Source organism: Hemitrygon akajei, unplaced genomic scaffold, assembly GCF_048418815.1.
Source record: "Hemitrygon akajei unplaced genomic scaffold, sHemAka1.3 Scf000040, whole genome shotgun sequence".
In the NCBI taxonomy this organism is placed as follows: Eukaryota; Metazoa; Chordata; class Chondrichthyes; order Myliobatiformes; family Dasyatidae; genus Hemitrygon; species Hemitrygon akajei.
The window spans coordinates 2,916,679-2,928,639 of record NW_027331926.1 but is presented as its reverse complement, the minus strand read 5'-3'; positions in this window follow the sequence as shown (position 1 = coordinate 2,928,639).

Sequence of the window (11,961 nt, the reverse complement as noted above, 5' to 3'; positions counted from 1 at the left end):
TATTCTTGTGGATTTCTGTATAGGTAGATTCCAATGAGACAGGGAAGTTATGCAAGAATACAGGAACTGTGATGTACAAAGGCTGTAATAAATCTAGTCAAGAAGAAATCAAATCCTTACAAAATAGTTCAGAGAGCTCGGTAATGTTAGAGTTCTAGACGATTGTAAACCTGACAGGAAGGAACTTAATTAGGCGAGCCAAAAGGGGTCATGTGAAGACCTTGGCAGGTAAGATTCAGGAAAAACTGAAGGCATTCTACAATTATGTGAACAAGAAGATAAAACGTGAAAAAATGGTACCTATTGCTGACCCTCTGCGATGATCTTTGCATCAACAGTTGAGACCGGAGAGGTTGCCGAGGATTGGCTGTTTGCGGATGTTGTTATGTAATTCAGGAAAGGGAGTAGAGATAGCCCAGAAAAATATAGACCAGTGAGCTTTTTGTCTGTGGTTGGTACGTTGATGTAGTCAATCCTGAGAGGCATGATTCATGAACATTTGCAGAAGCATGGTATAATCAGGAATAGTCAGCTTGGCGTTGTCAAGGGCAGGACGTGCCTAAGGAACCTGATTCATTTTTTTAGAATGTGAGTAAACATGTAGTTGAAGGAAGTGCAGTAGATGTAGAGTATATGGATTTCACCAAGGCACTTAATAAGGTACACCTTGGAAGGCTTATTGAGAAAGTAAGGATGCATGTGATCCAGGGGGACATTGCTTTGTGGACCCGGAACTGGCTTGCCCACAGAAGACAATGAATGGTTGTAGACGGGTGATATTCTGCATGGAGATCGTTAACCAGTGGAGAGCCTCAGTGATCTGTTCTGGTACTCTTTCTCTTCCTGATGTTTAGAAATGACCTGGGTGGGGAAGGTGAGGGATGGATTAGTAAATTTGTGTTGTGGATAGTATGGAGGGCTGTCAGAGGTTACAGTGGGACATTTATAGAATGCAGAACTGGGCAGAAGAGTGGCAGATGGCGTTCAATACAGATAAATGTGAAGTCATTCATTTTGGTAGATCAAATATTAATGTAGAAAATAGTATTAATAGGGAGACTCTTGGCAGAGTTGAGGTTCAGAGGGACGTTGGGTTCCGAGCCCACAGGACACTCAATGATGCTACGGAGATTGACTCTGTGGTTAAGAAGGCGTACGGTGCTTTGGCCTTCATCAATTGTGGGATTGTGTTTAAGAGCCGAGAGTTAATGTTGCAGCCATATAGGACCCTGGTCAGACCGCACTCGGAGTGTTGTGCTCAGTTCTGATCCCCCCACGACAGCAAGGATGTGGAAACCATAGAAAGGGTGTGGAGCAGATTTACAAGTATGTTGCCTGGATTTGAGAGCGTGCCTTACGTGAATATGCCTTTTCTCCTTGGAGTGACGGAGGATGAGAGGTGACCTTATAGAACCTGTTACGGATTCGGCAACCATAAATATATAATTGTGGCAAGGCTTTTGCAACGAATAAAACATTTATTAACCACTGAAAAACCCAAAAGTAAACAAAAACTAATGCAACTGGAAGTCAGCTGCTCCGCGGCAGCTCAAAGAGTTCTTAACGCGATAATGTGAAAAGAGTTCTTAGAAGTAGTAATGCAGAAGTCCAAAGTTTTACCAAGTCTGTTGACAAGAGTCTTTCCTTTATAACTTAAGTTCTCTTTTGTGGCGTTAATGTTGACTCCCGTCAAAGAATCCTTTTTCCCGGAGAATTTACGAAGCAAACAATGAAACGGCTTAAAGGCACAGACCTTTCCTTGGCGAAACTTTATTCTTCTGGCAGAACAGGAGTCATCAGGGCAAATTAATTTCTTCCGAATGAAGATTAAACACGGTCGAGCCTGCTTTAGTCGTCGAAATCGACTTTCCCCGATTCTTCGGTGACTGCGAATGTCGGTGAATTTTACTCTCCACGGCTGAACTGGCAGTATTAATGGCGAAACTGCCGGCAATACCCTTTTAAAACTTAAGGCAGAAAATAAAAATCCATTTTTAAACGAAACTGCGTCATAATATCAGAATACGTAGCACCATGGCGTCACTGGTAAAGACAACCACCGACTGCCCCTCGGCACAGGGACGGGTCCTCCTTTTATACCCTGTTGAAAAAAAACAACTATCACAAGACCTCTCACTGGCGGGAAAATGACGTCACTCCACCATCACTAGAACATTGCTCCATCTCCAGCAGTTCAACACCATTGTCACGTGACAAGTACATGCTACCCACAAGTATGTAACAAGCCGTATAAAATGATCAGAGGAATTGATCAGCTGGATAGCCAGAGGCTTTATCCCAGGTTTGAAATGACTATCACGTGAGGGCACAGCTTTAAGCTGCTGGAAGGAGGTACAGAGGAGATGTCAGGTTACGTTTTCCACTCAGAGATTGGTGAGTGCGTGGAGTGGGCTGCCCGTGATAGCGGTGAGGGCGGATACGATAGGGTCTTTTAAGAGACTCCTGGATAGGCACATGGAGCTGAAAAAGAAGAGGCCAATTCGTAACACAAGCTAATTTATAATGTAACTACTTGCTCGGCACATCATTGTGGTCCGAAGATCCTGTATTGTGTTGTAGATTTTCTATAATTGCTAACTGATCATTTCTGCTTGAAAAATGAGCATATCCTTCCATTTTCCTCATAGACACAAGTATGTCTCGGCTTCTTTTAAAGGCCACTTATCCTTGTGCATTACCACCACACCAGGAAGTACATCCCATGTACCCACCACTCTGTGTTTAAAGTGTTGCCCTTTAGAGTGCATTGAAACTACTGCATGAAAATTATCTGACACATTGTGCATGGTTGTAAATAAATGTTTTTTTCTCTCTGTCATCCGCAAGATTATTACACAGCCTATTTACAGACATCTGAGTCAGTTATATATATCACATACCACTGTCGGACATTAATTGTGGACTGTATATTATGCATTGTGATTAAAATGGGACTCCTAGTTCACAACAAAAAGGTCTCTACATCACAAACTTCCACCTGCTGGCGGAATACAAATCTGCATTTTTATTTTTGCGCATGAGTGAATCAAAGAGCAGATTTACTGAATTACCTGTCCATGAACAGGTGTTTCGAACAAGCTGAGCATTCTTATATTAGCTCAGCATAAACCATCTTTTGCTCTCTCCAGTTTCTCCATATTCCTAGGAATATTTCCTATTCTCGTATTTCTCTATTGTTCGAGACCGAACTGTCGTATTAGTATGAAAAAGTTGACATGCCTCCGGTCCCATTTCCAACTGGACATTTACTAGGCTCCCTCAACATCGACAACTCCATCACGTTTGTGTCGTCTGCAAGAGTATTGATGAGTCACTCCCATTTTCATCCAAGTAAAATTCCAGAAAATTTCCAACAATTGTCACAGGTTGAATGGCTGCCCTCCACCACTGCCCTCTGCATTCTATTTGAAACCATGCTACCCAATGCAACTCGGTCCCATGTCTCAGCCTACCGGAAATGGCCCTTTTCAAAGGTGTTACCTCCATTTTGATTCTAACGTTCTGATCTTGACTGGCGTAAAACTTCACGTTCCGAGCGACCCAACTAATGGAATAATTTACGATGACTGATTAACCTATTTGGTCTGTGGGAGCAATCAGGGGTACGCCAAGGACACCCAGGCAATCACGCTTTACAGTCAGCGGCCGGGAAATGAGTAGAACATCGGATAATCAACCGGAGTAGGAGAAAGGCCAAGCTACGAGGGAATCAATAAATAAATAGACATCATGTGCCTTTTCCTCAGCAATCACCTTCCCCACATACTGAATGTACTCAATCGAATTCGACAGGTAGGACAACCACTAATGAAATGTCCAATAATTTCTTTAATTTCCCAGAGGCTTTGCGATGGGGATTGCTGCTAGGGACGGACGATTGGATGAGTCGTTTTGTGAGTGCGAGTTACTAAATTATTCTCCAGGTGGCGGACAGATCTCCAAACAACTCAGTTGCAAGCAGAAACTTGCAGTCTGTTCACGGTAACTAGTTTGCCTGAACGGCTCAAAGACAGGGGCTCTTGGAGTCAATAACTCTCGCCACAAGAAAGAAACGGAGCTACATCGGGCAGCGATTCGGGCCGCAAGGAATACAGGCAGGGCACAACGGTCGTATTGCGATGGTGATGACAAAGCTTCGCATGCAAATAAGGGTAGAATCACCCACTGGTGGAACTGAGGGAAACATTACCGGGAACCCGTGAAGAAAGTAAACTGGAAGGAGCACAGTGGAAGCAGACTGGGGACACTCCCTGATCCTGTCGGTGCAGAGAGGGGTGGAGGGCGGGAAATATTCAGTGACATCCAGAACCCCTATGGAACTGCCCCTTTCACTGACCAACTGGGATATTTTGGGGCCGTCCACAGCCCCAATGGAACTGCACATGCCACTGACGAAAACGGATATTTTGCAGCGGTGTGGGCGAAGCGTTACCGAGGATTAATGCCCTCCTGGCAATGCCGAGTGAACTTTGCCATTAGACGGTAGGGCGATTTCACCGTCTCCTTCAGCTGCACCCTGAACCTGGCCTGGACCACGGCGTAAAGGGCCGTGTTGGTGCAGCAGCTCAGCAGTTGCAGCATGTAGCCCAGCTCCCGCAGAGATTTCGGGGGATTCACGAAAAAGAAATCACTGAGACTCTCCCATACGGAAAACACCGCCAGCAGAGCCCACAGCAGGATGAAATTCCCGGACATCACCAGCAGTAACAGAAGGGATTGCCTGCGGTTCTTCATCTCCGGGTCGGCGGGCGTGTCGCCACCGCGGGAACCACGGAGTCTCCTCCGGGCTCGGCTGGCCACTAAAACGTGTCTGATGGTTAAACCGTTTAACAGCAGAATCAGGATAAAGGGTAATATTGGGGTGAAGACAGAATGAATCACCAGAAATGTTGCCAGCTGACGTACGGAAAATAAACGGTAACTGCCAAAACAGATCACCGACGTAATTAATAAGGAATATGACCCACCGAGCAAAAGATACCAGAAAATGTTCTTTACACAGCTCAGCAGAGTCACTGTCCCCAGAACCAGAGCCGCCGCTCTCCCGGTGCAGTATTTTCGTTTCAGCTTCTGAAAACAAATGGCGACAAATCGATCAAAGGTGAAAGTGACGGTGAACCAGATAGAACAGTCCGTGGCGGCGTAGAACACGACGGCGTGGATATTACAAACAGAAACACGTTCCGACCAGAGGAAAACCTCGTCTGTAATGTAAGTCATCGGAATCTTGCTCAATACCAGATCGAACAGAGTTACGAGCTGATCCGCTGCTACCATGGCAACCAGGTACATTGTGACGCCTTTGGAGAGACCGCACTTTCCCCGCGACAGGATGACCATCGTCACCACGTTCACTGTGTGGAGGGAAATAAAGACTATTAACACACATTTTGATGGAAACATACTCTGTAAACTATTATTTTAATCGACAACACTTCCGTGAGCAGTGATGAAGATGGAATCAATGTATCTACTAAGGAAATCATCAGGAACAGTTACTAAGTCGGTGGTGTTTATAATGTACCTGCTGAAGTTCAGGAGAATGAGCGGAATCTCATTCAAACCTATCGAATATTGAAAGGTCGCGATATCATGGACCTGGAGATGGTTTCAGTCGTTGGAGAGTCTGCACCTGAAACAAAGGTTTCACATCCCTTTGCAGCAGAGATGAGGAGCAATTTCTTTACATAAAGGCTGGTGAATGTGTGGAAGTTCATTGGGACCTTTTGCAGCGGAGAGTGATAGGCTCTTGGTTCGTCGGGGTGTCAATGGATAGGGGGAGTTGGCGCCAGAATGTGGTTCAGAGGAATGATAAATCAGATATGATGGAGAAGGCTCGGTGCTGGAATGGCTGGATTCAGCTGCCGTGCCCTATGGGCTAATCAGGGATATCAATGGATGGCTGGAATGTACAGTGATGTTTTGCTACAGAAGAATGTGTTTAGACTGGAAAGTGTTAAGAGAATAATAAACTGATTAATATGCCATCTATCACAGTGATAGAAATTCAAGTCCGCTCAGCTGTAAACACGAGAGAAAATGAGAATGTAAGAACTTTAGCAATAGAAGCAGGAATAGTTCATCTGTTCGGACTGGCATGATCTGACAATGAAAGTGATCATGGCTGATCTAGAAACTTAGAAACTTAGAAAACCTACAGCACAATACAGGCCCTTCGGCCCACAAAGTTGTGCCGAACGTGTCACTGCCTAAGGAATGGCGAGGCTTACCCTCAGCCATCTATTATTCTAACCTCACTGTACCTATCAAAAAGTCTCTTCGAAGACCTTCTCTTGTCCTCCTCCACCACCGTTGCCGGCAGCCTATTCAACACACTCACAACTCTCTGCATTACAAAAATCCCCATGATATCTCAGCTGTACCTACCCCCAGCACCTTAAACATGTGTCCTCTTATAGCAACCATTTCAGCACTTGGAAAAACCCTCTGACTATCCAAACTATCAATACCTCTCATCATCTGATACACCTATATCAGGTCACCTCTCATTCTTCGTCTCTCCAAAGAGAAAAAGGCCGAGTTCACGCAACCTGTTTTCATAAGGAATGTTTCCCAATCCAGGCACCATCCTTGTAAATCTACTCTGAACCGTTTCTATGGTTTCCACATCCTTCCTGTACCAAGGCGACCAGAACTGAGAACAATACTCCACATCGGGTCAAACCAGGGTCCTATATCGCAGCAAGATTACATCTCGGCGCCTAAACTCAATTCAACTATTAATGAAGACCAATATACCGTACGCCTTCTTAACCACAAGGTCAACCTGCCTAGCTGCATGGGATTCGGATCCCAAGATCCGTCTGATCCTCTACGCTGCCAAGAGTTTTAAAACTAGTACTATTTCCTGTCAGAATATTTGATCTGAGGAAATGAGCCACTTTGGACTAATCTCGGTTGAAATACATCTTCCACTTCCCTGCCCAGTTTTGCATCTTATCAACGTCTCGCTGTAACCTCTGACTGCCCTCTACACTATCCACAGCACCTCCAACCTTTGTGACACCAGCAAACGTACTAACCCATCCGTCGACTTCGTCATCCAGTTCCTTTATAAAAATCACGAGGAGCATGTTTACCACAACATATCACTGAGGCACACTACTGGTCACCGACCTCCACGCAGAACATGACCCGTCTACAACCAGGTTTTGCCTTCAGTGGGAAGCCAGTTCTCTAGCCGCAAAGCAATGTCCCCTTGAATCACATGCCTTCGTAATTGCTCAGAAAGCCTTGCATGGGGTGCCTTATCAAATGCCGTACTGAAATTCATCCGCTCTACATCTCCTGCTCTTGTTTCGTCACATCCACAAAAAATTCAATCAAGCTCGTAAGGCACGACCTGCCCTTGACAAAGCCATTCTGACTACATCGAACCACATTATTCTTCTCTAAATCTTCAAAATAAATACCTCTCAGGATCTTCTCCAGCAATTTACGAACCACTGATACGCCTCCCTACTTGATTTCCTCTCATCCTTCTGAATTCCAGCGAGTAAGATCCCACGCGACTCAATTGGCCCTGATTTTCGAACCACCTCATCTCTGGAATAATCTGGTGAACCACCTGCACAGACAGTTTATCAATCCTCAAGTCGGGAGACCAGAACTGCCCAGTACTCCGGATGCCGCCTCACCAGTAACTTGTGCAGTTACAGAATGACCTCCCCGCTCTGAAATTCAATTCCACTGGCAACAAAGGCGAACATCCCATTTGCCTTCCTGACAGCCTGCTGCGCCTGCAAACCAATCTTTTATGTGTCAAGCACAAGCACTCCAAATTCCCTCCACGCAGCAGCATATTGCAATCGTTTACCACTTAAATAAAATTCTGTTCGTTCTTTTACCCTGTACAAGTGGATGACCTCGCATTTACCAACTTTGCACTCCATCTTCCGGAAGCTGTTACATTCGCTGAACATATTAATATCATTATACTCTCTTTGTGTAATGGCAGGAATGATACGCATGTAACCTCATGGTTTTTTTTTTACTGATGAGACGTTGCAGCTACTTATTTATTTAATTCCGTTAATGCTGTATTCTGCCATCATATTTGACCTACCAAAATGAACGACATCACACTTATCTGTGTTGAACTGCATCTGCCTTGCCTTAGCGCAGTTTTGCATCCTATCGATGACCCCCTGTAACATCTGACAACCCTCCAGAGTATCCACAAAACCCCCAATCTTTGTGTAATCAGCAAATTTACTAACCCATCGCTCCAATTCCTCATCCAGGTCATTTGTATACATCACGAAAATAGGGGTGCCAGAGCAGATCCCTGAGGTACACCATTGGTCAACGTACTCAATGTAGAATATGGCCGTATAAAACAACACTTTGCCTTCTGTGGGCAAAACGTGTCTGGATCCACATAGCAATGTCCCCTTGGAGCACATGCCTCCTTACTTTCACGATAAGATCTGCATGGTGTACTTTATTTTCTGCAGCGATACCAGTTAGAAAGACTTCTCTTGCAATAATCGTGTCGTTGGAGAACAAGTATGAAAAAGAAGCTGACTTATATATTTCAGCGTAATCATGAGGAAGAGACGAGGCACTTACCAGGAAGAGCTACAATGGCGAGAACAGGGTAGTAAACGAGTTCAAATGTCTTAAGCGCATGAACGATTCGATTGTCCAACGTCATCCGTTCATAATTTTCAACAAGAAATTGATACGGCTAGAAAATGTTCTTCGCAATTCCCGTAGCATTGCGCGATGTATTTTGAAAACTGTGATCCATTGCGGGAATAGTCCAGATTCCTGTTCCGGATCCGGACTCTGTCTTCTCTCTGTCTGCATCCGCCGTTCTCTGATAGCGTAGACTGGCGGCTCTCACTGAAACTGTCGTTGTGAAGGATTCTTTACACATTAATAGTGCAGGCAACCTGCAGCCACACCTCCGTAGTGACGTTGTCAATCCCCATGGAGACACCCTTAATTAGGTTCTACGGAATTTCAGGTGCAATTAACCCTTTATTTGCACACCGTCAGAGAAGCGATACGAAAGCACATTGGAAGTGTATCCCAGCATTCGGCTGTACACGGATGCGTGACGTTTCTGTGAATGGACACAAAACTGAGCTTAGGGAGCTAGGTGCCAAGTTAAAAGACAGGACTTTCAGGATTGCTACCAGTCCCCCGTGCAGGTGGGTTTAGAAATAGTAAGATAGTGCAGATCAACACGTGGCTGAAGACATGGTGCAGGAGGGAGGGCTTCAGATTTAGATAATTGGGCAGTTTTCCAGGAAAGGTGGGACCTGTTCCGGCGGGATGGCTTATACTTGAACTGGAGGGGGACAAATATTCTTGCGGGTAGGTTTGCTAGAGAGGCTCCAGTGGATTTAAACTAGATATGAGTGGGGAGGGGAACCAGAGTGTAGGAACAGATGTATGGGAGAAGGAAGAAAAATAAGACAGTACAATTCTTTGTACTGTTAAAGATAAACAGAGAGGAAGACGTGGACAATTTCATAAATGCATTTATTTTAATGCTGGGAGCATTTTAAGAAAGGTGTATGAGCTTAGAGCATGGCTTGATACCTGGAAATATGATGTTGTAGCTGTCAGTGAAACATGGTTTGCATGGGTGTGATTGCAACTAAATTTTCCTGGATTTCGTTGCTTCAGGTGTGATTCAATCGGATGGACAAAAGAGGGAGGTGTTGCGTTGCTGGTCAGAGAAAATATTACAGCGGTGCTGGCGGGATGGATTAGAGGGCATTCTAGGGAGACTATTTGGGTGGAATTGAGAAATGGGAAACGTGTAGTAACACTAATCGGGCTGTATTATAGACCACCTAATGAGCAGCGAGTATTGGTGGAGCAAATTTGAAAGGAGATAGCAGATATTTGTAGTAAGCACAGGGCTGTAATTGTGGGTTATTTTAATTTTGCACACATAGACTGGGAAGCCCATACTGTAAAACGGATGGATGGTTTGGCGTTTGTAAAAAGTGTGCAGGAAAGTTTTTGCAGCAATATATAGATGTACCACCTAGAGAAGTGACAGTGTATAGAAGACGGCAGTGGACAGTTTATCTCCAGAGGTAGAGACCGAGAGATCGAGAAACGGGAGAGAAGTGTCCGAGATGGACCAAGTGAATTTGAGGGCTGGGTGAAATTTGGGGAGCAGTACTAGTATAGATTTGGAGCATAGACTGTTCCACATAAATGTCCCACATAGAAGATTGCTGGGTAAAATCAAAGCTCAGGGCATCGGGGGGAAGGCATTGACATGGATAGAAAACTGGTTGGCAGATAGAAAGCAAAGGGTAGCGGTGAATGGGTGTTTCTCGGAATGGCAGGTGGTGACTAGTGGGGTGCCACAGGGCTCGGTATTGGGACCACAGCTGTTTACCATTTACGTTAACGATTTGGATGAAGGCATAGAAAATAACATCAGCAAATTTGCTGATGATACTAAGCTGGGTGGAATTGTGACATGTGATGAGGATGTTAGGAGAATTCCGGGTGACTTGAATAGGCTGGGTGAGTGGGCAGATACTTGGTAGATGGCGTTTAATGTGAATAAGTGTGAGGTTATCCACTTTGGGAGTAAGAACAGGAAGGCAGATTATTATCTGTACGGTATAGAGTAGGGTAAGGGAGTAATACAAAGAGATCTCGGAGTCCTTGTTCATCAGTCACTGAAGGTGAATGAGCAAGTGCATCAGGCAGTGAAGAAGGCTAATGGAATGTTGGCATTTATGACAAAGGGAATTGAGTACAAGAGCAAGGAAATCCTCTTGTATTTGTACAGAGCCCTGGTGAGACCACACCTGGAGTATTGTGTACAGTTTTGGTCTCGAGGGTTAAAGACGTACATCCTGGCGGTAGAGGAAGTCCTCTACTTCCCAGTTTAATTCCTGGGAAGTCTGGACTGTCTTACGCAGAGAGGTTAGAGAGACTGGGCTTGTACACGCTGGAATTAAGGAGATTGAGAGGGGATCTGATTGAAACATATAAGATTATTAAGGGATTGGACAAGATAGCGGCAGGAAATATGTTCCAGATGCTGGGAGAGTCCAGTACCAGAGGGCATGGTTGAGAATAAGGGGTAGGCCATTTAGGACAGAGTTAAGCAAAAAACTTCTTCTCCCAGAGAGTTGTGGGGGTTTGGAATGTACTGCCTGGGAAGGTAGTGGAGGCCAATTCTCTGGATAATTTCAAGATGGAGCTAGATAGGTATCTAATGGATAGGGGTATCAAGGGATATGGGGACAAGGCAGGAACCGGGTATTGATAAGGAATTGATCAGCCATAATCTCAAAATGGCGGTGCAGGCTCGAAGGGCCGAATTGTCTACTTCTGCACCTATTGTCTATTGTCTATTGTCTATAACCCACGAAGAGGCAGGCATAGCTGGGGCCCATGCGAGTGCCCATAGCTACACCCTTGATCTGGAGAAAGTGGGAAGAGCCGAAAGAGAAGTTATTGAGTGTGAGTACCAGTTCCGCCAACCTGAGGTGTGTAGTAGGGCTGGGGAACTGGTGAGGTCTATTGTCCAGAAAACTCCCATAACTACCTTCATTATACCTCTTTCCACCCTACCAAATGCTAAAATTCTATTCCCTATTCCCAGTACCCCCCGTCTCCACCGCATCTGCTCCATGGATGAGGATTTCCGTTCCCGGACATCCGAAATGTCCTCTTTCTTTAAGAATCGTGGTTTCCCTTCTGGCGTCATTAAAGATGCCCTCACCCGCATCTCCTCCATTTCCCGCACTTCAGCCCTCACCCCATCCTCCCGTCACCACAACCGGGACCGTGCCCCCCTTGTCCTCACCTATCACTCCACCAGCCTCCAGATCCAGCATATTATCCTCCGCAACTTTTGCCACCTTCAACAGGACACCACCACTAAGGACATCTTTCCCTCTCTATCCCTCTCTGCTTTTCGCAGGGATC